The sequence below is a fragment of the Triturus cristatus genome, chromosome 6 (assembly GCF_964204655.1).
Source record: "Triturus cristatus chromosome 6, aTriCri1.1, whole genome shotgun sequence".
Taxonomy (NCBI): Eukaryota; Metazoa; Chordata; class Amphibia; order Caudata; family Salamandridae; genus Triturus; species Triturus cristatus.
In genome coordinates, this window is record NC_140589.1 from 212,693,119 (window position 1) to 212,720,557 (window position 27,439).

At 46.9% G+C, this 27,439-nt stretch overlaps 1 protein-coding gene across 9 annotated transcripts in view; it reads left to right on the forward strand.

The window, feature by feature from the left end:
- The window catches only part of TDRD6 (tudor domain containing 6), a 2,207,410-nt gene that overhangs the window by 1,171,608 nt on the left and 1,008,363 nt on the right, over positions 1–27,439 (forward strand). The gene's annotated exons all lie outside the window — the stretch shown is intronic.

The following is a 27,439-nucleotide window of genomic DNA, read 5'->3' on the forward strand; positions in this document are numbered from 1 at the left end:
GTACCCTATATAGGCGCAGGTAACATTGTTACCTTTCACCTATATTCTTCCCTACATTACATACATAACTGTTCTTAGGGACTGACCTTTTACCTAGATACGACACTGCATTCAGAACGTGGGTTTTTTCCTAGAGGGAATCTCATACATTATGCATGAGAATTCTTGGAAGCACAGCAGGACTACCATCTCCTGTATAATCTCTCTATAAAGTTCAGGCCCGACGTTATCCTTAAGGCAAACCCAGTAACACAGCAAGGTAGGACGCCTGGGGAGACCTATGGGTGTATATATACATCACATCTTGCTGAGAAAGACCGAGGAGACTGAGAATTCCCGTCTGACACACTGACCAGAGACGCTGAGGTTCCTGCATGTAGACGCTCTAGCTCGCAGTGGTCTAACATCCCTTGCGGGGTGTCCAACTCGAGACCAGGACGGGGTCCCATATTCTCTCATTTAGGTAATGGGGTTGACTAGATCCTAGGGATTCTTTGTATACCACCTACACAGATGCTAGGTACATTTAGTTACATCTAGTTAGGGAGGCATCGTGGGAGTACGCACGTTTTATCATGTATTTTATGTACTGATCTATATTTGATTGCTGCAAAATGGTAGAACTGTACAATCCTTTTACTTTCACAGTACTGCTAGTCCTATATCTCTGCTACTGTCTAATGGTTGTTGCAGCTCATCTATTCTACACTAAAATAACAACTGTTCAATACATTTTCAATGACAACTCCCAACCTGTTTATTATGTGCATCTCTGAGATAAACTAAGTGAGCACGAGTGACTGAGTGAAAGGTAGTATATTGTTTCACGATTCTTAGGGACCAGGGTTGTCATGTTCTGAGGTTGCCAAGAACTATTCTCTCCCCGATAAGGAGATTCAAGTGGCACTGTGAGCTAGCTGATACAGACAAGCTAACATACCCAGTGTGGGTGCACGGAATCAGTCTGCCACCAATCCCACAGTTTGTTATCCACACGCGCAGATCCTTTATAGGTCGTATAGGAACTACACAACATGGTGCAACCAACGTTAATTGGGTACTTATTTAACAGTAGAATCTGAGTAGTTCAGTCGTGCTATTCTTGGAGACCCCTACTCACAAAACACCGGAGATGTCTGGAGTGGATGGACAAAATCTCCACCACAGCTGAGTAGGTGAAAAATCCTATTTATTGGCTGTTTGTTAATCAAGCTTGAAGGACACATTGTTCCTAAATTGTGCATAAACACCTTATCTTCGTTTCCTTGAAAGCTATTTTGTGCTCTACACACGACTAACGAGGAACTAGATCCCTTACACAGTAAGCACTACCTCTCTCGGAAGATGCAAACGCAATACAGATTGTACAAAATTTGACATACAGTCACACTGAAATTACTTGCACATGGTGTAACAGCTATGGGTGGCATAGTAGCTTTTGTGATTGAGGCACACAGATCATACAGAACAGAGGTATTTTATTCGTGGGTTACATTCCCAGCAGCAAATGCAAGAACAAACATTTCACTCCTTCACAGGAAATGCACCAGTGGAATATTGTCCATTTGAGGACATTGATGTTCCGCTCACGTTCCAGGAACCCTTATACTGGTTTTAAGGTGCCCTACCCCACACAAGAGATAGAGTGAGACTCTGCCAGCTTGGAAGAGAAGGGGCAACATGGCCGATATTATTGGCCTACACACCACATCCGGACATTGACACAATGCCAGTAGAAGACTTACTCACACAACACAAAGAAGTGATAAAAATATACACAAACTTGACACAATTAGTAATGAGGACACAAAGTCCAACCAGCTATAGTTGCAACAAATGGAACTCAAGCTCAGGGTACAGCAATAAAAATAACACCACAAATATTACACGCAGTGATGGACAAAATGCCCACAAATCATGAACAAATGCCATTCTGGGTAACTCAGAAAATAACACAGCTAGAGGCAGTATTCCCGAATATTACCCCATTTGAAAAACACAGATTGCTAACAATCTGCTTCCCCATGGGCATAACGCCACAAGTAGAAGATTGTACCACTTGGGGTGCAGTCTTGGCTGCCATTTATACCAGAACTCCTGGTATTCTGTCATTAGCGCTGATACCAGATGTATTAAAACAAATACAAAACGAGTATGGGGCAGAACCTCCTCTGAATTTACGGATAAGATTACTAGGTAACTATGCCCAGGTATCAGCCAAATTATTACCTAATATTAAAGGAGAAGCAGCTTCAGTGGCTATCCGCCAACGACTAAGGGAGTTCAGTCCTTTAGAACAGGAACACGAACTACCAAAAGTATATGAAACTTCATATGCAGAATTAGGCAGAGACAGTTTGGGTGGGAAAGCTTTAAAACCACAACTAATTGGCAGTCGTGAAAAGGACACTTCCAAGCAGACACCTGCTTCAACTAAGAAGTGGGAAAATAAACAACAAAACTTCAAGGGAAACAGATCTCAATCCCAAGGTAGATCTCCTCCACAGGAGCTCTCCGAAAAAAGGTATAACCTTAGGAATAGGGTTAATATTAGGAAACCTGACAGTTATCAGAGTACTGATACGCGTTCCTCTCATTCCTTTCAGGGTTCATCGAAAAACTCTGAGGGGGAAGGGCGGTCAGACAGACTTGAAGAGCGTACAAAGTCCAGAGACGAGCAACATGCTCAAGATTACACTTCTAAAAAAGAAGAGAAGCAAAAGCCACAGTTAAAAAAGGTTGCAGGTCTAAAGATTAGGCATACCCAGAATTCTGAGGACTCGACTACTGAACGGGGAATGGGCTCTGACGATGCTAGATAGTGCGGCAGAAGTAACAATAGCTCGCCAGAACCTGATGGAATTTCTGGTGATAGCGGACTTGAATGATTATATCACGGTAGAAACACCAGATACTAGGGTAAGTGTCACACATAAAGTATATGAAATAATGCCCCAGATGGAGGAGGACAAAAGTAGAACAGTGAGAGGTCACTTTTAGGATAACCGGACGTTTGGTTATGACATTTTGTTAGCTGAACAAGATTGGCCACCAGCATTCTTCATGGATTTCCCGAAGGGAGAAACGGTAATGCTACTGACATTCTCAGATCATATTCCTAGGCACTTGCAAAACACAGATGGCAGGAGTGAGCGGTTGCCTAGGCTCCAGCATTATACAAAAACCATGTTGGAGGGGATGAGGACACAACCCACCACATAATTCCTTTAAAGAATACTCCAACTGCACAGATGAGGTATCCATTAAAGCAAGAAGCTAAAAAACAGGTCAGTGAGATCTTAGATCAACTTGAATACCAAGGGGTGATCGAAAATTGCACCTCATCGATGAACAATCCTTTGTTTCCGGTCATGAGACCAGACAATTCAAATCGTTTAGTTTTGGGTTACAGACATCTGAAAACTTGCACTAAGACATTTACAGTCCAAAATGCACACAGTACCGCATTAACGAATAACATTGTGCGGAGAAAAATATATACCGACACTTGATATCTCAAATCGATATTTCTGCCAAAATATAGCGCCTGAAAGCAGGTATCTAACTGCATTTTCAGTGCTAGGGTCTCAGCGGCAATTCGGTCGACTCTCCCAGGGGTATAAGAACAGCCGGGGGTTGTTTTCGGCCAGAGTAACTGAGTTACTTCATAAATTATGTGACGAGGCATTGTCCTATGTGGATGATATTTATCTGCCGGACAGTGACCTAGAGGAGCACTTGAACAGAGTGAATAACATAATTTTTGGATTTGCATCTGAGGGCTACAAATTCAACTTTAAAAGATCGAAAATTGCCCACCTCAGTGTCCTGTTTTTAGGATATGAGATTTCAAGTGAAGGGAAAAGGCTGGCAGCCAATTTTTTTTTAGAAAAATATGCGCTGCTTCAACCCCCAAAATCATTAAAATATTTACAATCAATACTGGGATTCTTAAATTTTGATAGAACATACATTCTGGATTACCCAGAAAGAGTAAAACCTTTCTACGATTTAATAAAGCCTGACTTTTCAGTTAGACAATGGACAAAGAAACACACAGATACAGTTCGTTCCTTACAAGCTGACATGATAGCTTCCAAACAATTATTGACACGCGTAAACGTACGCAACCTGGTAATCTGTATAATTGCGGGTCAATCTGGGTATACCTATCTGACCTATAAAGAAGGTGAAACGATACCAATTGCATACAAATCATATTTGTACACAAATGCTGAGATGTGCTTTGCATCTACAGAAATGATCCTGAGAGAAAGCGCACTGGCTCAGGGGAAACTAATAAAAGTAGTAACTCCAGTTCCAGCTTTAGAGGCTGCGACAAAAGCTAGCGTTCCTAACGCTAAAGCCTTGCATTCGAGATGGATACAGGGGGCGAATTCTCTCACTGCAACAGATGTAGAATACAGGTGCGACCCAAATCTAAAGACACAAGCATTCCTGCAATACGAACAACAATATCCTCTACCAAACGAAATAATGCCTCTAAATCAGTATGAATATAACATTTTCCACTGACTGATCTTCTCTACTGTCCACAGGAAGTAAGCAACAATATAGCGCGGCATGTGCAGTCGTTAAAGGTCGCATGCGGGATGCACGAAAACGCAATCTCTAGGACACTGCATGGCACAGCTGGCGGAGTTAAAAACCTTGATACTGACACTGGTAAATACGGATCAAGAGTTCCCCACACTAATTGTGTGCGATTCATTCTTCTGATGGATACATCTGCCAGTGGATTCCTCACCTTGTGAATATCCCCTGCGCCAGCAACATTCGGAAACTTTTGTAGCAGTCCACGCCGATGGGGTCGAAGATGACGTCACAGAGACACGGCTCCGCTCGCGACTCCACTGACGTCACCGGCTCCATAAGAAGACCTCCTCGGCGTGATGACGTCAGTTCCTTTTTTTCCGCGCCGACGACGCCAACGGATTTCGGGAATAGTTACTGGTAGCTTTACCTGTTACTTTGTGTTTATTCCGAAGTTTCTCTGTCTTTCTTCGAGAATGTCGGCAAGGAAGTCTGGTTTCAAGCCTTGCCATGAATGTGGCAAACACATGTCCATCACTGACCCGCATGACGACTGCGTTTGGTGTTTGTCATCGGACCACGATGTTGAAGGATGTTCGTGTTGCAGGAAGATGAGCTCAAAGGCTCTTAAGGAAAGAGAGGCAAAGCTCTTTATCGCCCGGATGAAGAGAAAGGAGAAAAGAGGTAGAAGAAGATCCAGGTCGAGGTCGAGGTCGGCTTCCAAGTCGACGTCGGGACATGCTTCAAAGAGCAAGAAGCATAAGAAGAAAAGGAGGCATTCGTCTCATCACAAGGCCTCGACGTCGAAGTCTAAATCGCCTGCTCGGCGTCGAAGGGAGTCAGTGTCTCCTTCTCCTGTTCCGGCTTCGCCTCCTGTTCCATCTTCTCCTGTGTTTTCTCCGTCTCCGGCTGATTCGCCGGTGCCGGCGTCCTCTCCGGCGCCGATGGCTTCTCCAGGTCCTGCAGGTCCTTCGGCTCCGTCTCCGACTCCGGCCCAGGATGAGGATGATCAGGCTCCGGGTGAGTCTGTGACGCCGCAAGTTCCACCGTCGGCGCCGGCAGGCCCGAGTCCGGTGTTACCTGACCAGTATCCAGCTTTCCCTAATCCAGGTCAGGACCCCTCGCAGTATCTCAATGCGATGTATGGGGTGTTCTCACGGGCCATGTATTCCTCTGGTGCACCTATGGGTCCGATGGGTCCGATGGCTTTTAATCTGGGAGTGCCGCAGGTTTATCCTCAAGCACCGTTTATGCCTTTCTTCCCAGCGACGCCGTCTTGGCAGATGCCGGCGCCGAAAACATCGACGCCGCTTCCCTCTTCACCGGCGCCGACTCAACCTCGTTCGACGCCGGCTGCTCCAGCTGATCCGCGTTCGACGCCTCTGCCGGCGCCGTCGGATTCGATCACGGCGCCGCCGACGCCGCAGGTGCGGATCCGTTCCAGGAGAGAGGCGCAGAGAGTGCTGGAGGAGAGGAGCTATCTTATGGATGAGGCTGAAGAGGGAGAATTTGTCGAATCCGATGAGGTGTTTGACGAATTGAAGGAGGCAAGTGGGTTGGATTTGTCTCCGGAGTGGGAGATCACTCCTCCTTCAGATGAACCTTCTAAAGACGCGGCTCCTTATCATGCTGTGATAAGAAAGGCTGCAGAGTTGTTGGACCTTCAATTGCCATCTGTTGAGTTCAAGTCTAATATCTTGACTGAGGTGTTGCACTCTCCAACTGCGGTGTCAGAGCCGCTGTTGCCTTTTAATGAAGCAATATTGGAGCCTGTGTTGGATGTGTGGCGCAAGCCTTTTTCGGCTCCTGCGGTGTCCAAGGTGGTTGCAAGGAGATATAGGGTGGCTCCGGGGGATCCTGAGTTTTTGTCATCACACCCTTCACCTGAAAGTCTGGTCGTTCAGGCTGCTTGTTCTGGACGTTCAAAAGGTGCGTTTCCTCAGGTCCCAGGGGACAGAGAGGCCAAGAAGGTGGACCAATCGGCCAAGAAAGTCTTTTCTTCAGCCAGTTTGGCATTAAAGTCTTCTAATGCGACTTGTTTATTGGGGCGCTATATCCATGTGCTTATGGATTCAGCTAAAAAGTTGGCACCGAAGCTGTCGGAGGTGGATAGGGCAGGCTTCAGTGAAGTACTGTCGGATGCCCAGGCGGCTGCTCGCCAGGTTATACAGAGTGGCTTGGATACAGCAGACTCAGTTGCCAGGGTCATGGGGTCTTCAGTTGCCACCAGGAGGGGAGCATGGCTTAAGTCCTCCGAATTTTCTTCGGATGTCCAGTCGACCTTGTTGGACTTACCTTTTGATGGGTCTGGTCTGTTCGGGAAGAAGGCTGATGCTGCTCTCGAGCGCTTCAAAGAAAGTAAGGCTACGGCTAGGTCGTTGGGCCTTCAATCCCAGCCGAGAGGTACTTTCAAGAGGTACAGAGGTTTTGGAAGGGCGAGTTTTCGTTCTTATAGACCAGCCCAGCAGCAGCAGCAGCAGCAGCAGCAAAGCTCCAAGGGATATAGAGGAAGGCTTAGGGGTCGCTCACGTGGCCGTCAACTCTCCTCCTCCTCTTCCTCTTCCTCAGCCCCTCCCACCACCGCAAAACAGCCCTAGATTCGACATTCCGGATCATGCTGGTCCTGTGGGGGGCCGGCTTACCCATTTTCTACAAGATTGGGAATCGGTTACTACAGACCTTTGGGTTCTGGATCTTGTAGAGAATGGGTACGCCCTTCCCTTTCGGGAATTCCCTCCAGTTTACCCTCCTTGCCAAGGTGCTTGCTCGGAGGACCACCGTCTTCTCCTGCAGGAAGAAGTCCTGAAGTTGTTTCAGAAAGGGGCGATAGAGGTGGTTCCGGAGCAGGAGAGGGGTCAGGGATGCTACTCCCGGTATTTTCTGATCCCGAAGAAGGACGGCAGATTGCGTCCGATACTAGACCTCAGAATCCTGAACTTTTACCTGAAACAGGAAAAGTTCAAGATGCTCACCCTTGCGCAGGTTCTTCAGGCGCTGAATCAGGAGGACTGGATGGTGTCGCTCGACTTGCAGGATGCGTATTTTCACATCCCCATTCTGAAGTCGCACAGGAAGTATCTCCGTTTCACGGTAGGGTCGCAACATTATCAGTTTGCGGTCCTTCCGTTTGGTCTTACTTCGGCACCTCGAGTCTTCACAAAGGTGATGGCAGTGGTGGCAGCCCATCTCAGAAGATCGGGAATTTCGGTTTTCCCTTATTTGGACGACTGGCTGATCAAGGCGGAGTCGTCGGAGAAGGTGCTGTGTCATCTGCAGGATACAACTCGGCTGTTGTACAGATTGGGTTTTTCGATCAACGTGCCCAAGTCTCACCTGGTGCCCTCTCAGCGCAACCTGTTCATAGGTGCGGTACTGGACACTACTGTGTGTCGAGCATTCCCTCCTCCTCAAAGGATTCTCGACATACAGGAAATGATTCCTTTGTTTTTCAGCGGAGCGGTTGTTCCAGTTCTGAAGGTCCTTCGCCTGCTCGGTCTGTTCGCTTCCTGCATACTGTTGGTCAACCATGCACGCTGGCACATGAGGGCGCTCCAGTGGTGCCTCCGCAAGCAGTGGTATCAGCACAAGGGAGATCTCAGGGAGTCTGTGAGGATCTCCAGAGAAGCTGCAGCGGAGATGTCTTGGTGGAGCGTGGAGGGCAATCTGTCCCAAGGGAAGCCCTTCCATCTACCTCCATCGGTGGCCACGGTGATAACGGATGCATCCGCCTTAGGGTGGGGTGCTCATCTGGGGGATCTGGAGATCAAGGGTCTTTGGTCTCCAGAGGAAAGGTTGCTTCACATCAACCTTCTGGAGTTACGGGCGATACGCTTGGCGCTCAAGGCCTTCCTCCCTTCCCTTCGCGGTCAGTCTGTTCAGGTTCTGACGGACAACACTACCGCGATGTGGTATATAAACAAGCAGGGAGGAGTGGGGTCTCTTTGTCTGTGCAGAGAGGCCCTGCGTCTATGGTCCTGGGCTCAGGACCATCGGATTTGTCTGATGGCAAATCATCTGGCCGGGGTGCTGAACGTTCGTGCGGACAGTCTCAGTCGGCAGTTCTCTGCCGACCACGAGTGGAGGCTCCATCCGGAGGTAGTTCGTCACGTCTTTCGGACGTGGGGAACTCCTCGGGTGGATCTGTTTGCCACTTTCGAGAACGCGCACTGCCTGTCATTCTGCAGTCTCCAGTATCCGATGCAGGGGGCGTTGGGAGACGCGTTTCAGTTGAGTTGGGGCTCACGACTCCTTTACGCGTTTCCTCCCATACCCTTGATTCCTCGGGTTCTGAGGAAAATTCGCCAAGACCGGGCCCAAGTTATATTGATCGCCCCGGATTGGCCAAGGAGGGTGTGGTATACAGATCTTCTCCACCTCTCCTCGTGCCCTCCGCTCCGTCTCCCTCGCAGGGCAGACCTCCTCTCGCAGTCGGAGGGGCAGGTTCTACACCCCCACCTCCAGAGCTTACACCTTCATGCCTGGAGATTGAACGGGGCAACCTGAATTCTTTTTCTCTCCCGCCGGATGTGGTGGACGTTATTTTATCGGCCAGGCGACACTCCACCAAATCCATATACTCCTATAGATGGTCTAAATTCGTTCTCTGGTGTGGAGAGAGGTCGATTGATCCCTTGAAGGCTCGTTTGTCTAACATTCTGCAGTTTGCTCTTTCTCTTGCCCAGCAGGGCTTTGCTGTGGCCACTGTAAAGGGATATTTATCGGCTTTGTCGGCTTTCCTATGCCTGCCGGATCAGCCGTCCTTTTTTAAGTCACCTATTGTGCTTAGGTTTCTCAAGGGCCTTACGAATAAATTTCCTCCTACTCCCTTTATTGTACCTCAGTGGGATTTAAACCTTGTACTGGCTTATCTTATGGGTTCTCCTTTCGAGCCCTTACATAAGTGTCCCTTGAGATTGTTGTCTTTTAAGACGGTTTTCCTCGTTGCAATCACCTCGGCAAGGAGAGTAAGTGAGCTTCAAGCTCTTAGTTCAAAACCCCCATTCTTGACTGTGCATGCTGAACGAATGGTTCTCCGGACCAGGGCTGCGTTTTTGCCTAAGGTGGTAACTCCCTTCCATCTGGGGCAGTCCATTACCCTTCCTACCTTTTATCCTCCCCCTCACCCTTCCAAGGAGGAGGAGAGACTTCACCGCTTGGACCCTAAGAGGGCGGTGAGCTTTTACCTGGACAGGATTAAGGACTACAGGATTGATGACCAGCTCTTTGTGGGCTTTGCTGGCTGCAGAAAGGGTCGTGCGGTGCACAAGCGCACCCTTTCAAGATGGATTGTGCGATGCATCAAGATCTGCTACTCCCTAGCTGGTAAGGAGCCTCCGGAGGGTTTAAGAGCTCATTCCACTAGAGCAAAGTCTTCTACCTCTGCTTTGTCTAGGGGTGTTCCTGTGGAGGACATTTGTAGGGCGGCAACTTGGGCCTCCCTTCACACCTTTGCAAAACATTATTGTTTAGATTCTGAGGTGAGGAGGGACGGACATTTTGCCCGTTCCGTCCTTCAGGATTTTCTGGTATAGGGGGATGGACACCCTCCTCCGGGAGCGGGGACTGCTGTGGAATCTATTCACAAGGTGAGGAATCCACTGGCAGATGTATCCATCAGAAGAACAAGTTACTTACCTTCGGTAACGCTTTTTCTGGTGGATACGGTATCTGCCTGTGGATTCCTCACTGACCCTCCCACCTCCCCGTTGTCCATCCTTCTATTCCAGTGACTCTATGACGGTAGTTCTATTATTGATTTCAAATGTATTTATGACTGTCAAGGACATTGGGTTATTTCTAGTGCTTTGATGTTTCTTTTCCACACTGTGTGTGTTGATATGCATATTGTGTACTGTGTATGCTGTTTATGTACATATTGCTGTCAGTCCGTCCGTGTGCCTCGGAGGCACGGAAAAAAGGGGCGGAACTGACGTCATCACGCCGAGGAGGTCTTCTTATGGAGCCGGTGACGTCAGTGGAGTCGCGAGCGGAGCCGTGTCTCTGTGACGTCATCTTCGACCCCATCGGCGTGGACTGCTACAAAAGTTTCCGAATGTTGCTGGCGCAGGGGATATTCACAAGGTGAGGAATCCACAGGCAGATACCGTATCCACCAGAAAAAGCGTTACCGAAGGTAAGTAACTTGTTCTTCTGTGCACAGTCATATAATGAATACTTGCAATACTGGATTCAAAACGGGATCAAAGATGCAAAAGGTGGCACAATTGAGCACAAAATGCTATGGGAACAGGTAGTTGAGTTGAAAACCGAACTACCGAGGGCTCACGTGATACATACACTGAGTCATCAGCGTGATGGCTTTCATGTTGAAGGGAATTCATTGGCTGATGAAGCGGCAAAGGGGGCTGTACGCACAGCTTCCATAGCTGCAATCACTCATTCTAAAACTAGAATAGATGGTGAGATTATGAGGGCTGTAATTGCTTCACGCAAAATCAGCAAAGCAGTACCAAAAAAGGTTTCCACTTAGGCACTCCTACAAGTTAGATGCCAATAACATTCCATTTGCTCAGATTCCTGGAGTGGGGGACAAAGTAATTCCAAACATGGATCGTAGGTTAGATTTAATTCTAGCAGCACACAAAGGGATAGGTTCTGCACATGCAGGGGTTACGGCAACTTTTTCTTTATTGAAACCACGCTATTGGTGGCCCGGGCTAACGAAGCATACTAAGGACTATGTCTTGAAGTGCGACATCTGCCAGCAGATGATGGGTTCCACCTTAATACGTCCAGCGCAGACTCCATTATTATCTGACAAACCACTAGCGTGTGTTTTACTTGTACCACTGCGGCCCCTTACAAAGAGTTGGGGCTTACAGGTATATCATGGTTGCAGTGGATTACTGCTCGAGATTCCTATGGGTGTGGCCCCAACGCTCGGCTGATGCTCAAACTGTTATAACAGATTTGCGAGCCTTTATAGGGACATACACAATTGGCACATTACATTCTGACCAGGGCCCTGCGTTTAGCTCGCGGGCTTACAAGGAAACCATGCAAGGATTGGGTTTACCATTGCGGTACTCCTCTCCGTACCATCCCGAGGGAAATTTGGTTGTGGAGCGGAAAAACCGAGGCTTAAAGCAGACCTCAACAGCTAGAGCATTAGGCATTGGTGAGAGCTGGGTAAAACATCTGTATGGAGTGCTGCGAGCTTTGAACAATATGCCAGGAAGTTTTTTAGGGGGGGGGGGGGGCACTCCATATGAGGTCCTATTTGAGACAAGAATGTGGGTACCTGATCTTGATTGTGAAGGCGCAGTGGCAGATGAAAAACCTTTCGACATCCATGATAGTTTGGCTGTTTACAGGATCTAAATGAATCCAGGACACAACAAAGCAATGTCACCTGAAGCAGACCGCCACTGGGGAGCCAAATCACTCACGGCAAGACTGGTCTGGATCCCAAAAGTCGGGGATCTGGTCAGAGAGAAAATAGCAGACAAGAAAGAATTTGGGCAATCCTACAGAAAACCTGTACAGGTCCTAGCAGTCGAACAAGAACTGTACTTCTACTGCCTCTTGCCGAAAAAAGGAGAAAAGATTTGTCTCTATTGACCTAATCAAACCACACTATGTGGCCGATACTGAGTGGTAGGCCATGTGGACTCCAAAGTAGGAGACTCCCTCCTCTCGCTACAATTCAAGAAGTTAAAACGGAAAGACTCATCACGTTCGAAGAGTCCCCTGTACAGAATGAAGGGCTATGCAATAATGCTACGGAACTCGTTACTTTTGAACCTGAAGTTCTAATTCAGAATCAAAGTGAAAGATCAATTTCAATTCAACCAAATACAGAGGTCTACATTAACATGCCTCAACAAGAGCAAACTAAGATTTCCACAAATCCCGATGCCATACCAACAATTGATCAAACTGCATCTGGCTACTTCATAAACTTTGATACGTTTTCTTTGGATCCAAGTGAACCTGAAAGGATGCCAGCCCAAAAATCACTCAAGAAGCAAGTTAGACTTTCTGAACTTTCTTAAAGACTTACCTGGTGTCACCTTGGGTAGAACTATGGGTAATCACCGGGATACTTTTCTTTCTTTTCAGGGTAGGCTTAGTAATAGTTTTTAGTATGCTTGTTAATGAAAAGTACCTTCGACAAAGCTCTGCAGCCCAAAGGGTGGATCCAATTTTAATACCACATCAATCGTCTCGTCGAGAATAAAGACTTGTCATCAGTGAACATTACAGCAGTTCCTATACCGGATGGTATAGTTTGAGAAATGGTTTGGCCCGACTGAACTTTTAAAAATTCATCATTTATTTAAAATATCGTTGAGCGATCTCATTATCTCAAGTACATATTCCGATGATTGGGATTTTAAAACTGCAAATCACGTCTGATTTGGAAAAATCTGCTGCATTTTCTAAAAGCGAAACATTGGAAAACACACCAGATTTCAAAACTATGTATTGTTTTCAACATTATGGTCATCACTTTTTACATAAATCTGCTAATCCTAGAAATTTGTTCACATACCACCAGTGAGAACATTGTCCAACACCGCCAAAAGGCAGTCCCAAAACATTTACACAGGTTTCCATATTTTTCAAGATTTAATGACTGACCCAACATCATATTATTATACGGTTGCACAAACATCTACACAGAAGAATATGTTAAACACCAAACAGATTTATTGCCCAGTTGTCCGAACAAGGTTACGACTTGTGGAGAGACACAATAGACTTAAAATCAGTCTCGGGTACTAGAGAATGGTAAGTTCAGGGAACGGAAGCTTTGTTTAGAGCATGCCTTATTCCTCAACAGATCATGATTTTGAACGAGACGTCTTGCCTTGGATTAGCCAAAGCCAAGGACTTGAACACATCTGGGAGGCTACCTCCATCACACACTGAGGGAAATGAAACATCACAAAAAGAGATTACAGTAGTTGACCTCATACAATAGATCAGACCCTGATTTGAAGGAATAGTTGATTTGGCCCACAGACACAAATAGTTGTCAGGCAAGATTCATGGGTAAAACTGAAGGGTTTGCTATCAATAGGCCAGACCCACGTTATGTACAGAGAGAACATCCAGGGGTAGTGACATCCTACAGTTTTGGGAAGTTGTTCCTTGATTGGCTAAAATCCTCAACATCACACAGGTGAAACAACACTCTTACTGTCACAGGATGTGGATCTCAAGGATTTTATACTAGGTCCAAGAAAGCCACGTCAAAAACGTTTCTATTATGCAGTCTACAATGAAATCTGGAAAATAAAGCAACAAGAGGCCGTGAGATCGTCCGTATAAATCTGGAAAAATCTCTAGCAGTGGTAGACAACGAGTTAACTACATTGACCTCCAGGATATATTCCTTAGGCAACATTGTATCTTCTGCTATAGACCTACTAGGACAAGATTTGGCCATATTACAACTCTGGCAATCTCAGTTACGTTCTATTATGTTATAAAGCTGGATGCTGCAATCTTTGCGTGCAGGCTATGTGCCTTGGCGTTTTATTAACAGCACGTCTCTGTTCGCTGTATACAATCTAAAAGATAGAAATGGCACAATGGGGAGCAAAATATACAATGCTGCGTATAAAAAAACTGGATAGATTAGCATTTACAGTGGCAGAATCACCGTCCACAGAATGGCTAATCCATGGCCACATAACTCTACCAGTCACTCCTTTACAGTTTCAGTATTGCCTTGAACAAAAGCAAGCAGGCAGATATGAAAAAATGGGTAAGGAATAGATTAAGGAATCATAGGAATTACCATACAGATTTCGATGCCGGAGTGGGGATAGAGAAGTGTTTCTAAGCAGTGCAAACTGTGAGAATGCTTTAGGTGGATCACTCATATATCAGGATATAATGCTGCATGGGGCTTGTAATGGTTCCGTAGCGATCTTGTCCTGTCCTTTGAGGGTTGTCCCAGCTGCAGTGATTACTCCAGCATTCGGGCTACTTTCAAATGGGAGTTACTTGATGCTGAACTGACAAAGCTGCTGCGGAAATTTCCCGGGCATCGCATATCTGGTAACTGTGAGCTCCAGGGTTACTTGTTGTTGTCTGCAAGTATTGTTTCCACCGACACATACAGTCAGGGAGGCGCCGTTATGGCCTTCACTGAATGTTTCTTTAATACGGTTTGATACTCTAAATATGAAAGCCATGCTTTTACAGAAGTTTGTGCCCTTAACCTCCGCACAGAAGACTTTTGATCTCCAGATCGCAAGGTCTTTGGCAGAGATACAGGCGCTTATCCATACAAACTGCCCTTTCCATTTAGCATAAATGATAAATCGTATCTGTAACATGTCTGATACGACAGGCATAGTCCACCTATTTAAGACCATAGGTTCTGGACTTCTAAGCACCTTTCAAACAGTACTTGGAGTTATACCAAACTTCCTTCATTTCGTGTTCGGAAGCATCTTTGGAGGACTTCCGCTGATTCTAATAGCAGGTATCCTGGTGTTTTTTCCGCTACGCAATGGACGTCCCAGTCACCAAGGAGATGGAAAAAGCACTCCTGGAGCGTAAATACCGCCACCGCATGGTGCAACATCTAGACACGCCTCGCCTAAAGAGAACTAAGTGCATCTTGGTTCTTGTCCTTTTGACCAGCCTGGATGGACTGCATCTTACCTGTCCTCGGATGCCTGTTTTGCGGAGAAGAATGCATGTTAGACCTTTGTTTGATACTCCCATCATGTGCGCAACCGGACATGAATGCTCTACTGGACTCGATAACGGCCCATGTTCTGCAGTGTCCTCAGCGTATTCAAATGTTGATGGCGGCATTCCTTGAGCCTCCGCTGGTAGGAACTGCACCTGTTGGTATGGACACCGGCTCCTCCACTGACACCTAGGCTTTGGACGGCGCACAGGTTGCACCGGCTGCAGACAGCATGGAACATCATCTGCGCTCAATTGAGGTACTCTGCAATGTGCTACAGGGGCCGTCTACTGCGGAAGCAAGCAACGAAAATGTTGCATCTACCAGCCTGGACACATAAACAATTGACTCATTTAGCTCGTCATGTGCTGGAAGAAACGTCACCCTTTTTTTAAACAAGATCAAATTTGAAACTCAAAAACAATATATTAACATTCCTTTCATTTATTGGGCATACATAGCTTTCTAATGCTTAGAGTGATTTGGATTATAATTATGAACATTTTAGAGCTATTGCTTGTAAAAGTTTTCTTTTAACATTGTTGTTTTTTATTTTTTTTGAAGTTTTAAACATTTTAGCAAAACAAATGTTTTATGAACTTTGTGCGTACCTATATCTAGCTAGGCTAGTAGTACGGTAATAAGTTACATATGTCATCCAGTCGGAAGAGGAGTGGGTGTTATATTCCATATAGGTACCCTATATAGGCGCAGTTAACATTGCAACCTTTCACCTATATTCTTCCCTACATTACATACATAACGGTTCTTAGGGACTGACCTTTTACCTAGATACAGTACTGCATACAGAACATGGGCTCGAATTGCATACATTATCCATGAGGTTTCTTGGAAGCACAGCAGGACTTCAATTTCTTGTATAATCTCTGTATAAAGTTCAGGCCCAACGTCATCCTTTAGGCCGACACAGCAAGGTAGGACCCCTGGGGAGACCTGTGGGTATATATACATCGCATCTTGCTGAGAAAGACCAAGACTTCCCGTCTGACACACTGACCAGAGACACTGAGGTTCCTGCATGCAGACGCTCTAGCTCGCAGTCGTCTAACATCCCTTTCGGGGTGTCCAACTCGAGACCAGGATGTGGTCCCATATTCTCTCATTCTCAGGTAATTGGGTTGACTAGATCCTAGAGGGATTCTTGGCATAGCACCTACACAGATGCTAGGTACATTTAGGTACATCTAGTTAGGGAGGCATCATAGGAGTACGCACTTACTTTTTATCATGTATTTTATGTCCTGATATATTTATGATTACTGCAAAATGGTAGAACTGTACCATCCTTTTACTTTCATAGTGCTGCTAATCATATATCCCTGCTACTGTCTAATGGTTGTTGCAGCTCATCTATTCTACACTAGAATAACAACTGTTCAATAATTTCTAATTTAAAACACCCAGCCTGTTTATAATATGCATCTCTGAGCCAAACTAAGTGAACACGAGTGACTGAGTGGAAGGTAGTCTATTGTTTCCACGAGTCTGAGGGATCAGGGTAGTCATGTTCTGAGGTTGCCAAGAACTATTCTCTCCCCGATAAGAGGAGATTCTAGTGGTACTGTGAGCTAGCTGATAAAGACAGGCTAACATACCCGGTGGGGGTGCACGAAATCAGTCTGCCACCAATCCCTCAGTTTGTTTTCCAAATGCGCAGATTCTGTATAGGTCATATAGGAACTACACAACACACTAAGAACAAGTATACCAAATGATCCACGTTCATTCAGCAGGAGAGTAAGTGTATATGTAGCTAGCCAGAGGGCATTTTGGAGAACACTGTCACGAATATCTTACTGTAACGTGGTTTGGTGGCTCACTGTCATTGACAGACTGCACATTTATCATTAAAATGGCACTTCAGAATTTTTTTAAAAAGTGCTCCAATTGTGCTCATTTAACTGGTGATATGTGAAATATATGTACAGTTCAGTTACAGGATTTGGGTTTTGTGATGTTTGAAAACAAATTGACATACCCTGTACTCAAGCAAAATTATCAAATAGTTCACTTTACAAATCCTCTCACTTCGAAGTGCGAGAAAGTAAACGTCAATCTCCATGTTAAATGAATAAATAGATATTTGTCAGTCAATACAGCCTGACATATGACCTCTGTCTCAGAATGCACATCAAATGTGAGAAAATGAAGACAAAAACTGAAGGCATATTGTTTATTTCTCTTCTGAACTCCAGCATAGTTATATTTTGGGTTGCTGCAGCTCCTCCAGCTCCCCTTCCGGCGCCTATGAAAGAACTATTTGTTGCATATGTGACACTAGTTGAAGGTGACCAAACACTACGTTGCGTTTGTCAGTGTCATTTATCCTAGATCTCTGTATTTTGCAAAGGTGTCTAGCCCACTGATCTAAGTACTTTTTTAATCTTTCAATGTGTAAAGATGGAATGGTCTATTTCTTTTAATCCTTTATTTGAAGTGATTTGTTTTTGGTTTAGTGTCTTTCGTTTTGTTTGACATTCACCTTTCTCTTGGTTTATTGGAACATTAACTGAAAATCAAATCTTTTTGAACGTAGAAAATCAGATGACCCTTTCATGTACTTTCATTGCTATCGGCACCTGCAACAAATGTTAGAAAAGATGGTTCAGCGCCATTTATCCTCCTTTGTAGAAGCCAATGGTTTGCTGCATGACACGCAATCCTGCTTCCGTGCAGGTTACAGCATGGACACTGCACTAGTGAAATTGTCTAAAACGGTCAAAGAGGCGCTGGACGGTGCTGCTTCCGCTATGGTAGTGCTAATTGATCTTTTTGGCAGTATTCGATACAGTAGCTCATTCAACCTTGCTGAAGAGATTAGGTAATCTTGAATTTCAGGACAGTGTTATCCTGACTGCAGTCTTTTTTAGAAGATCGATTTCAATGGGTCTTCCTTCTCCTTTTTTTTATCTTCGTCCAAACCATTGGTTTGTGGAATGCCACATGGCTGTGCTATTACCCAGTTGCTTTTTAATCTATATTTAGCCATTTTGGCCATCCTCATTGAATCCTGGGGAGTGAAGGTTGTCTCGTATGCGGATGACATGCAGCTTTTGTTTTAGTACAGACAACATTCAGAAGCATCCTTTTTTAACTTCAAAGAATGCTTAAAACATCTCAAAGTGGATGAACAGTAACTGTTTGAAACTAAACGTAGACAAGACTGAGGTGCTCTTTTTTTTAGTCAGGCTGTTTCCTCCATCTAGCCTCTGGTAGCCTTCGGATTTGAATTCTCTAACACCGGTCTCGTCTGCTGAAAATCTAGGAATTCGGTTTGATGCCTATCTCTTTTGCGGCTCAAATGTAGCAGATTTCCTCCTCTTGTTTGTGAAGTTAAGAACTGTCGGATAGCTAGTGGGTTTTCTCCCAGAGGAAAGCCGCAAGATCATTGTTCATGCATTGGTGACCTTGCATTTGGATTATGCCAATAGCTTATACCTGGGGCTTCCAGTTTTTCTGATCTTAGATTACAATAATTCAGAATGTGGCGGCTCGTATCATTCGTCTGTTCCTTTTTCGCCATCACATCTACCCCCATCTGAGGCAGCTTCATTGGCTCCCGATTGCCGGAAGGGTCGAGTTTAAAACCCTGACATTGGACTCAAAAGCCTTAAGCGGCATGGGGCCACATTACCTCAGGAGAGCAGGCTTAGCTTGTACCAGCAGGAGCAAGCCCTGGGATCTAATAACCTGCGACGACCTCGCATTCTGAGGTATGCCAAAGCTCGACGAGGCATCAGGTTATTCTGATAATGGACGGCTAAGCTCTACAATGCACTGCCCACCCACTTACGCTTGGCCAAGACAGAACAAGGATTCAGGAAGGATTTTAAAACGTGGCTCTTCAGTCAGGCGTAGATTAAGTTAGCCAGTCTGTTCTTCAGTCTCTCTGAGCGCCGGGACGCCTCAGCTGAGGTAGCTGTGCGCTGTACCAGTGGCTTTGATTGATTGATGTACTTGTGCTGATGAAGCATAGGGCAAAAGACACTAGTTCCTGTGTCATTGGTGAACAAGGTACCGCCAAAATGTCAAATGTTGATTTCATTTTACTGGCTTTCTTTTTTCTCTATTGTAAAATTTTAATTGAATTAATGACCTTCCTTTGCCATTGGTGTGGTTCTCAGAGCACTTTTCCTGTGTATTTGTGTGTTTATACATCTCCTACTGGCGATAGCCAGTAAGTAGTTCTAGTGTGGACCAAACTTGCAATAGTAAAGGTTTTTTGTTTTGCAAATAACTTTGATGCTCAAGGAATCTTAACGAAATGTTTAAAAAAGTTTTATATACATTCAGCTGCTATGTTGAAAGTTTCTGGGTGGACCGTCAAGCAGGCCTGAGGAAAAATAAAAAAGTACCAAAACTTGTTTTCCCCCATGTTATGTCTATACGATTCTTCATTTGGTGTACATCTGGTTAGTAGTTTCACAGATACTTAAGTTTAAACATTATACATATCTGGGGACACGAGACCTTACAGTGGCATCCCGTATCCTACTTGAATATTGATTGGCTGCCAACATTTCAACCAGGAAGTGTTGGCCGCAATCTTTGGATTCCGCTTAAAACAGATTCCCACAAACAAGATTAATAAAAAGAAAAGGGGGCAGGATAGGGACACCCTGAGGCCATAATGCATGGTTCTACCAGAGACCGCGCCACAGCTAAAAAGCATTTGCTTAAATATATTTATTGATTTTTTCAATCGGAAACAATGCAAGAGCAGAATCAATCTAGCGCAAGGTTAGTACAGTCCGTTTGCACTCCTGTATCTATACAAAACATCTTGCCATTTGACTCTAGTACCCAATTTTAACATTTCCGAAGCATTAAGTGAATTGCGTTATATCCAAGTTCTGCCTTTTGCAGTAAATCAACAATTTAAACTCTTCCCCCCCCCCCCCCCCCCCAACTCCCCTTCTCCCCCACCCCATCCGGTGGTCCCCGTCTATGCTCTTCTTTCGGTGTACAGAACCTTGGTGGCTCTCACTACGCAGTCTATTGCGGTTGTTGCGCGTTCCCCAGGACTAACAATCGCTATACTTCTTAAATATTTGTGTTGGGCGATTTCATTGAACTCTTTATAGAACAGTTTTAAAAAGGGACTCCATACTTTCTGTAAGGAAGCGTCTGAAGTGGTCAGGGTGGCCGAAATTTGTTCCATCCCTAGGATGTGCCAAATCCTGTGTAACCACCCTAGGTGCGTGGGTGAAGTGGAGGACCCCCAGTGTGTCAGTATATTCTGCAGAGCTGCCCCCAGTGCCAGCCCCATCTGATGATTTCTTATGCCTTTGAGTGGAAATGTAATTGGGTTAGGAAGGCTCAGGACTACATATACAGGGAGTCACGAAATCTCTGTATCGAATAGTTCATCCACAACATTCAATATTGCAGTCCAGTAATTTGTAAGTAACGGGCAGGCCCATAATAAGTACAGCAGTGTCCCCTCACTCTCACAGCCTCTCCAAAAAGTAGGGCTTTTATTTGGATTGCCCCTATGTAGACGCTCCGACGTGAGATACCATAAGTAGCTATTTTCATAGCGGTTTCAATACTGGCCACGTTTCGCGCAGTGTGCTTCGCTCTGTAATAGATCTCTTCTCAGTCTTTCCGAGTAAGCTCTCCTCCCATTTCTCTCTCCCACCTTTATTGTCTTGGAGTGGCATGTGGGTGTGTGCGGTCCCTGATGCCATATAGTTCTGAAATCAGTCCTTTGTCGGTGTGTTTAGTGAGGAGTAATTTTTCGTATCTGGTCAGTCGACGACTCGCCTGTTCTCACCCCTGGCTGAAGTACCCAGTGCCTTAGCTGCTTGTAACGTAATCTATCAGTTTCTGGGATCCCACAGTCTAGTTTTAGTTGAGATAATTTGATGATACCGGATAGGTCAAAGAGATGCCCCACCGAGTGACGGGGCCGTCCCGCCACGCCATAATTGCCTTGTCCTCCAGACCCGGCGTAAACTCACTGTTTTCAAACAGGGGAGTTGAAAGAGACGGAAAAGCTGTGAGATTCCTGGCCGTCGCCACCCTGTCCCAGGCTTTCATCACCAACTTGGTGATCGGCGAATGCAGTAAACTGTGTGGACGCTGCGATTTTTTTCAGGAAGGTGACCTTCCATAGAGGGATGCCCGCTAGTGCCCCATCCTGGAATAGCCATCTTTTTTCAGATTCAGGCCTAGCCCATTCCACTTGGTATTGCAGTTGGGCTGCTTTATAGTAGCTTAGGAGGTCCGGGATCCCCAAGTCGCCTTCTTCCGGGCGCATGAACCCCGGTCTCTTGCTCATCTGTGGTCTTGCCCCAGCCCACACAATATGGTTAATGGCGCGTTGCAGAGAAACAATCACTCCTGCTGGTGGTAGCTCCGGTAGAGTTTGAAACAAATACAGTGCTTTCGGTAAAAGGGACATTTTGACCACTGCTACTCACCCAAATAAAGAGAGATGAAGTTTACTCCAATTGCCCAGATCTTTTTTCACTTGACTCCCAAGTTTAGCATAATTCAATTTAACCGTGTGTTGGACTGTTGCCTCTAGCTTCAACCCTGAGAGCAGGAGCGTGAGACGGAGCGCGAGACAGACCAGAAGTGGAGCAGGACGGTGCCGCTGAGCTCCGCACAGGAAGTGGGAGACGGTCTAGCCTTCATGCCGACCTTAGGGGAGGAGCCAGAAAAGGAAGAGGAAGCGGGACCATCAAAAGGGAAAGACGCGAGGAGGATCGAGAGGAGTAGAGACGAATGCGGGAGAACGGCGGATGCGAGGAGCAACGGGAGGAGCAGCTTGAACGGAGGAGGACGGCGAGCGGGAGGAGACGAGAACGACGAGTCGGAAGACGGCGAATCCGGAGGTAGCAGCGAGATTCTTAAGGCGAGCAAACCTGGTGGGCTGCAGGGAGGAGAAAACGCCCCGGGTCCTAACGCCGCGGTCCAGAGAACGGGCCGTGGCTCGAGGCAAGTGGCACTCCGGGGACCTTTCGGATGGGGGCGGTGGGGAGGCTGTGAAGGCTAGTGAAACACCAGGAAAGGGTGAAACCCTCCCCGACCTCTGCACTCCCCATCCTACACGTTCCTTTGGTGATGGTAGCACCGTAAAAAACCCCGGGTAACAGTGACACAGACCTGTTTTTTTTTTTTCTTTTCTTCTTTCCTCCCTTCGAGCCCGGAGTACCTCAAGCAGAGGATCCTGGAAACGAGGATGAGCCGCAACTCGCTATAGCAAGTTGCACATAAGGAAGGAACCCTCGGACAGAGACTGTTCGCTTTGGTTATACCTGTATCTGATAGAAGAATCCCTCATACTTATGCTTGGTTCTACTGTGACAACCCATCCAAACGTGTTAAATAAACTCAGAGTCAGAACCTATATCGTGGTATACGGCTTATTACTGACCCACCACCCCGTTAGGGAGTTTGCACTACCACATCTTGGTGTCAGAAGTGGGATATCGCTGGGTGTCGACAATGACCCAACCCGTGCCCGTCCCGATAGAGAGCATAAGAAACCAGTTGGCGGAAGGACAGAGACACTTACAGTTGGCCCTGGAAGAACAGGCACTAGCAGCGCGAAAAGATAGGGAGGTGTTGCATGGCGCTTTACGGGATCAGGCCGTTATTCTTACCTCAAACCAGCAAGTACAGGACACCGCAATATTACGATTGACTGACGCCATCGTCAGCACTCGAGTCCGCCCTAATGTCCCAGGGTCGGTCCTCCAGAAGTTTCAAGAAGGAGACGACCTGGATTTCTTTTTTGTAAACTTCGAAAGAGTGGCAACAACCTCGGCCTGGCCCCCGGAACGATGGAGCCAATACATTGCTCCCCTATTGGCTGGAGAGCTACAAGCCGCCTATCAGTCCGCCAACCCAGCTGGAACAACAGCCTACGAGGACGTAAAAAAAGCTATATTAGAAAGGCTAGGTTGTGATCAGGAGTACTACAGGAACAAGTTCAGGAGTGAGAAATGGAACTCTGGGGACAACCCACGTGCACTATATTATAGGATCAGAGACATGGGGAACCGCTGGCTAACACCCCATGTAGCCACAATGGAGGAAGTGACGGAAAAAGTTTTCTTGGAACAATTCCTGGACGCCCTACCCTTAACAACTCGCTCATGGGTGAAACAACATCCTAATCTCAATACCGCTACAGCGGTCGATTTAGCTTGTGCCTTGCACAGGGCCCCTGAGTTTAAGACAGGAATAACCCGGACCACCTCTGTTCCCTCAAGAAACACACCCAGACCTGAGATAAAACCCCGTGTCCAGAGCAGACCGATTCCCCCGCTCCCGAGCCTAGGAAGTCAGGGACCGCAGTGTTATCATTGCTCAGAGTGGGGCCACATAGCTCGACAATGCCCCCACAAAACCCCAACGTAGAACCAATGGAGGTAGGATATACAAGGGGGCGGATATGTTGGGGGGGGTCAGGGGGCCCCCAGGTATAAGAAAGAGGTTCTCCTGAACGGAAAGAAGCAACGGGCACTGTTTGATACGGGGTGTCATGTGTCCGTAGTAGACAGGTCACTAGTGCCACCGCTTCAGTTACGAGAGACAGAACAAGTCCAAGTCACCTGCGTACATGGGGATACAAAAACCTATCCGGTCGCAGAGGTGCTACTAGACATATCTCACGACCCCCAAATGCGGCGAGTAGGGGTAATACCGTCCTTACCGGAGGCACTCATAATAGGAACAGACCATCCTAAGTTTGAACAGTACCTGAATGAGATGAGAAACAAAGGCCCATCGTGGTTACAGGAGGCCCCCTTTAGTGAATGCGCTCTAGAAACAGGAGCTGGTAAAGACAGGAAAAGCAAGACAGAGAAAAGGAAAGCAAAACACCTGTATGCAGAGGCATATGACCCATATCACGCGTTTCCTATCTCTCTTGCAGAACCAGTGAAGACGGTCCCGAGTGGCTTCCGTTCAGCCCAGAGAGACGATCAATCCCTTATCCATGCTTGGGAACGAGTACAGGAGCAGGACGATGAGAAGGTAGGACCTTATTTTCTTGTGTCTAAGGGGCTTCTATATCGCTCTGTAAAGGAGGGGGACCGGGTCCAAACACAGCTCCTGGTTCCTCTTGCCTTCAGGCCTCATGTCATGCAGTTAGCACACAACCACACAGGGGGTGGACACTACGGGAAAAAAAATACTTTAAAGTATCTGTTGGGCAGGTTCTACTGGCCAGGGGTTTATAAGGATGTAGCGAAGCACTGTGCGTCCTGTGTAAGGTGCCAATACTCAAACCCCGAAGGGATTAGAAAGGCCCCCCTACATCTCTTACCTATAATTGACGTTCCCTTTCGGCGTGTTGGGATGGACTTGGTAGGCCCACTCCCGCCCTCTGCCAGAGGACATAAATACATCCTAGTCATCGTTGACTATGCCAGCAAGTATCCTGAGGCCTTCCCCTTGACAACCATGACTTCGCCTGCCGTGGCTAGAGCTATGATTAGTTTATTCACCCGGGTGGGATTTCCTGCAGAAATCCTTACGGACCAAGGAACACCCTTCATGTCACGGCTAATGTCCGAAGTATGTAAAGTGTTAGGCATCCACCAGATCCGAACGTCGGTCTATCACCCCCAGACGGATGGACTGGTGGAACGCTATAATAAGACCATTAAAGGCATGCTCCGCAAGGCCATATCCGAGACCGGAAGGGACTGGGACCATCAACTACCGCTGGTCCTGTTTGCGATCCGAACCCATGAACAGAAATCAACAGGGTTCTCTCCGTGTGAGTTATTATTCGGTAGAAAACCCAGAACCCTGTTGGACATGGCAGCCAAACAATGGGAGACGGAGGATGAGGAGGGACAACCCATACCCAAATATGCAGCCGATTTAAAATCCGCTGTTGAGAAAATATGGGGTCTAGTGCATGAAAATATGGACAAAGCACTCAAAAGCTGTTTTATGACCGAAACAGCCGACTAAGGGAATTCGTCCCTGGAGACAAGGTGGTACTCTTACTCCCCACTACAGAAAACAAACTACTGTCCAAGTGGCCAGGTCCCTATGTGATCGAGAAAAATATCACCCCAGTGACATATAGCATTCTTCAACCGCTTAGAACAGGGGGTAAGCAAATTTACCATGTCAATCTACTGAAAAAGTGGGAGGAGCCTTCAACCCCAGATGGACCAGGGCCGTCTGTCCTCACAGTAAACACAGAGAGGCCCCTAGAGATATCCACAGCCAACACACTCCCAACCCTGAGCACAAAAGCCCCTGAGGGGGAACATCATGTCCCCTGATCAAAAAACCCAGTTAGCTTCCCTACTGGACCGATTTCCTGGTCTCTTCTCCACCACCCCGGGACTAACTTCCCTAACCCACCATGACATTGTGTCCCTGGACAACAGGGTAGTAAAGCTAAAACCATACCGTATCCCCGAAGCTAGAAGAGAAGCGGTGGAAAAAGAGGTCACAGATATGTTACAGGCGAACATAATAGAACCCTCCACAAGCAACTGGTGTTCACCCATAGTACTTGTGCGTAAGTTTACGTTTTTGTATGGACTTCCGTCAAGTAAACAGTGTCACCAAATTCGACTCCTATCCGATGCCTCGAATAGATGAACTAATCGAGAAAGTGGGAAACGCCAAATACTTGACAACTCTTGATCTGACTAAGGGTTATTGGCAGATACCCCTAACACCCCAAGCCAAAGAGAAAACAGCCTTTTCAACGCCGTCAGGGCTCTATCAATTCCGGGTACTCCCTTTCGGTCTCCACGGGGCACCCGCGACATTTCAACGTCTCATGGATCATGTGCTGAAACCACATACAGGTTACGCAGCAGCATATTTGGACGATATAGTCATATTTAGCCCCACATGGACAGATCTGAAACATCTGGCAGAAGTGTTTTCAGCCATTCAGGACACCGGGCTAAAGATAAATTCAAAGAAATCTTTGCTAGTAACAAATACAATCCAATACCTCGGATACACGATACAACGGGTCTGATTAAACCACAGGTAACGAAAATAGAAGCCATAAAGTCCCTTCCTCAACCAAAGACCAAAAAGGATGTCTGCTCCTTTCTCGGGTTCCTTGGGTACTACAGAAGGTTTGTTCCTAATTTCTCTACCCTGGCAGGCCCCCTTACGGATCTGCTAACTAAGACACATCCCTCCCGAATACAAACATGGACAGATGCACACGAACGCAGCTACCAAGCTCTAAAAGATGCCATATGTACCGCTCCTGTGTTACGCTGCCCAGACTTCAACAAACATTTCGTACTACAAACTGATGCATCCGGTATTGGCCTAGGGGCGGTGCTACAGCAGCCGGACTCACGGGGGATCTCAAACCGACCCTCTATATCAGTAGGAAACTGTTTCCTAGGGAGTGTCATTATTCAACAATAGAGAGAGTGCTTGGCAATAAAATGGGCAGTAGAAGCTCTACAATACTATCTACTAGGGCGCCGCTTCACCATACTCACCGATTATGCACCCTTAACCTGGCTTGTGAAACACAAGGATTCCAATCAGCGCATATTCAGGTGGTTCATGTCCCTACAACCTTTTTCTTTCCAGACATTTCATATACTGGGCGCTAGACAAGGCTGCGCCGACTACCTGTCCCGAAATCCCTCCACTGAATGGCCCCTACGTCCATTCCTAGCGGGAGAGATCTGTGAGCAGGAGCGCAAGACAGACCGGAAGTGCAGCAGTACGGTGCCGCTAAGCTCCGCACAGGAGGCGGGAGACGGTCTAGCCTTCATGCCGACCTTAGGGGAGGAGCCAGAAGAGGAAGCGGGACCATCAAAAGGGAAAGAGACGCGAAGAGGATCGAGAGGAGTAGAGACGAATGCGGGAGAACGGCGGACGCGAGGAGCAACGGGAGGAGCAGCGACGAACGGAGGAGGACGGCTAGCGGGAGGAGAGGAGGAGAAAGACGAGTCGGAAGACGGCGAATCCGGAGGTAGCAGCGAGATTCTTAAGGCGAGCAAACCCGGTGGGCTGCAGGGAGGAGAAAACGCCCCGGGTCCCAACGCCGCGGTCCAGAGAACGGGCCGTGGCTCGAGGCAAGTGGCACTCCGGGGACCTTTCGGGTGGGGGCGGTGGGGAGGCTGTGAAGGCTAGTGAAACACCAGGAAAGGGTGAAACCCTCCCCGACCCCTGCATTCCCCATCCTACACGTTCCTTTGGTGATGGTAGCACCGTAAAAAA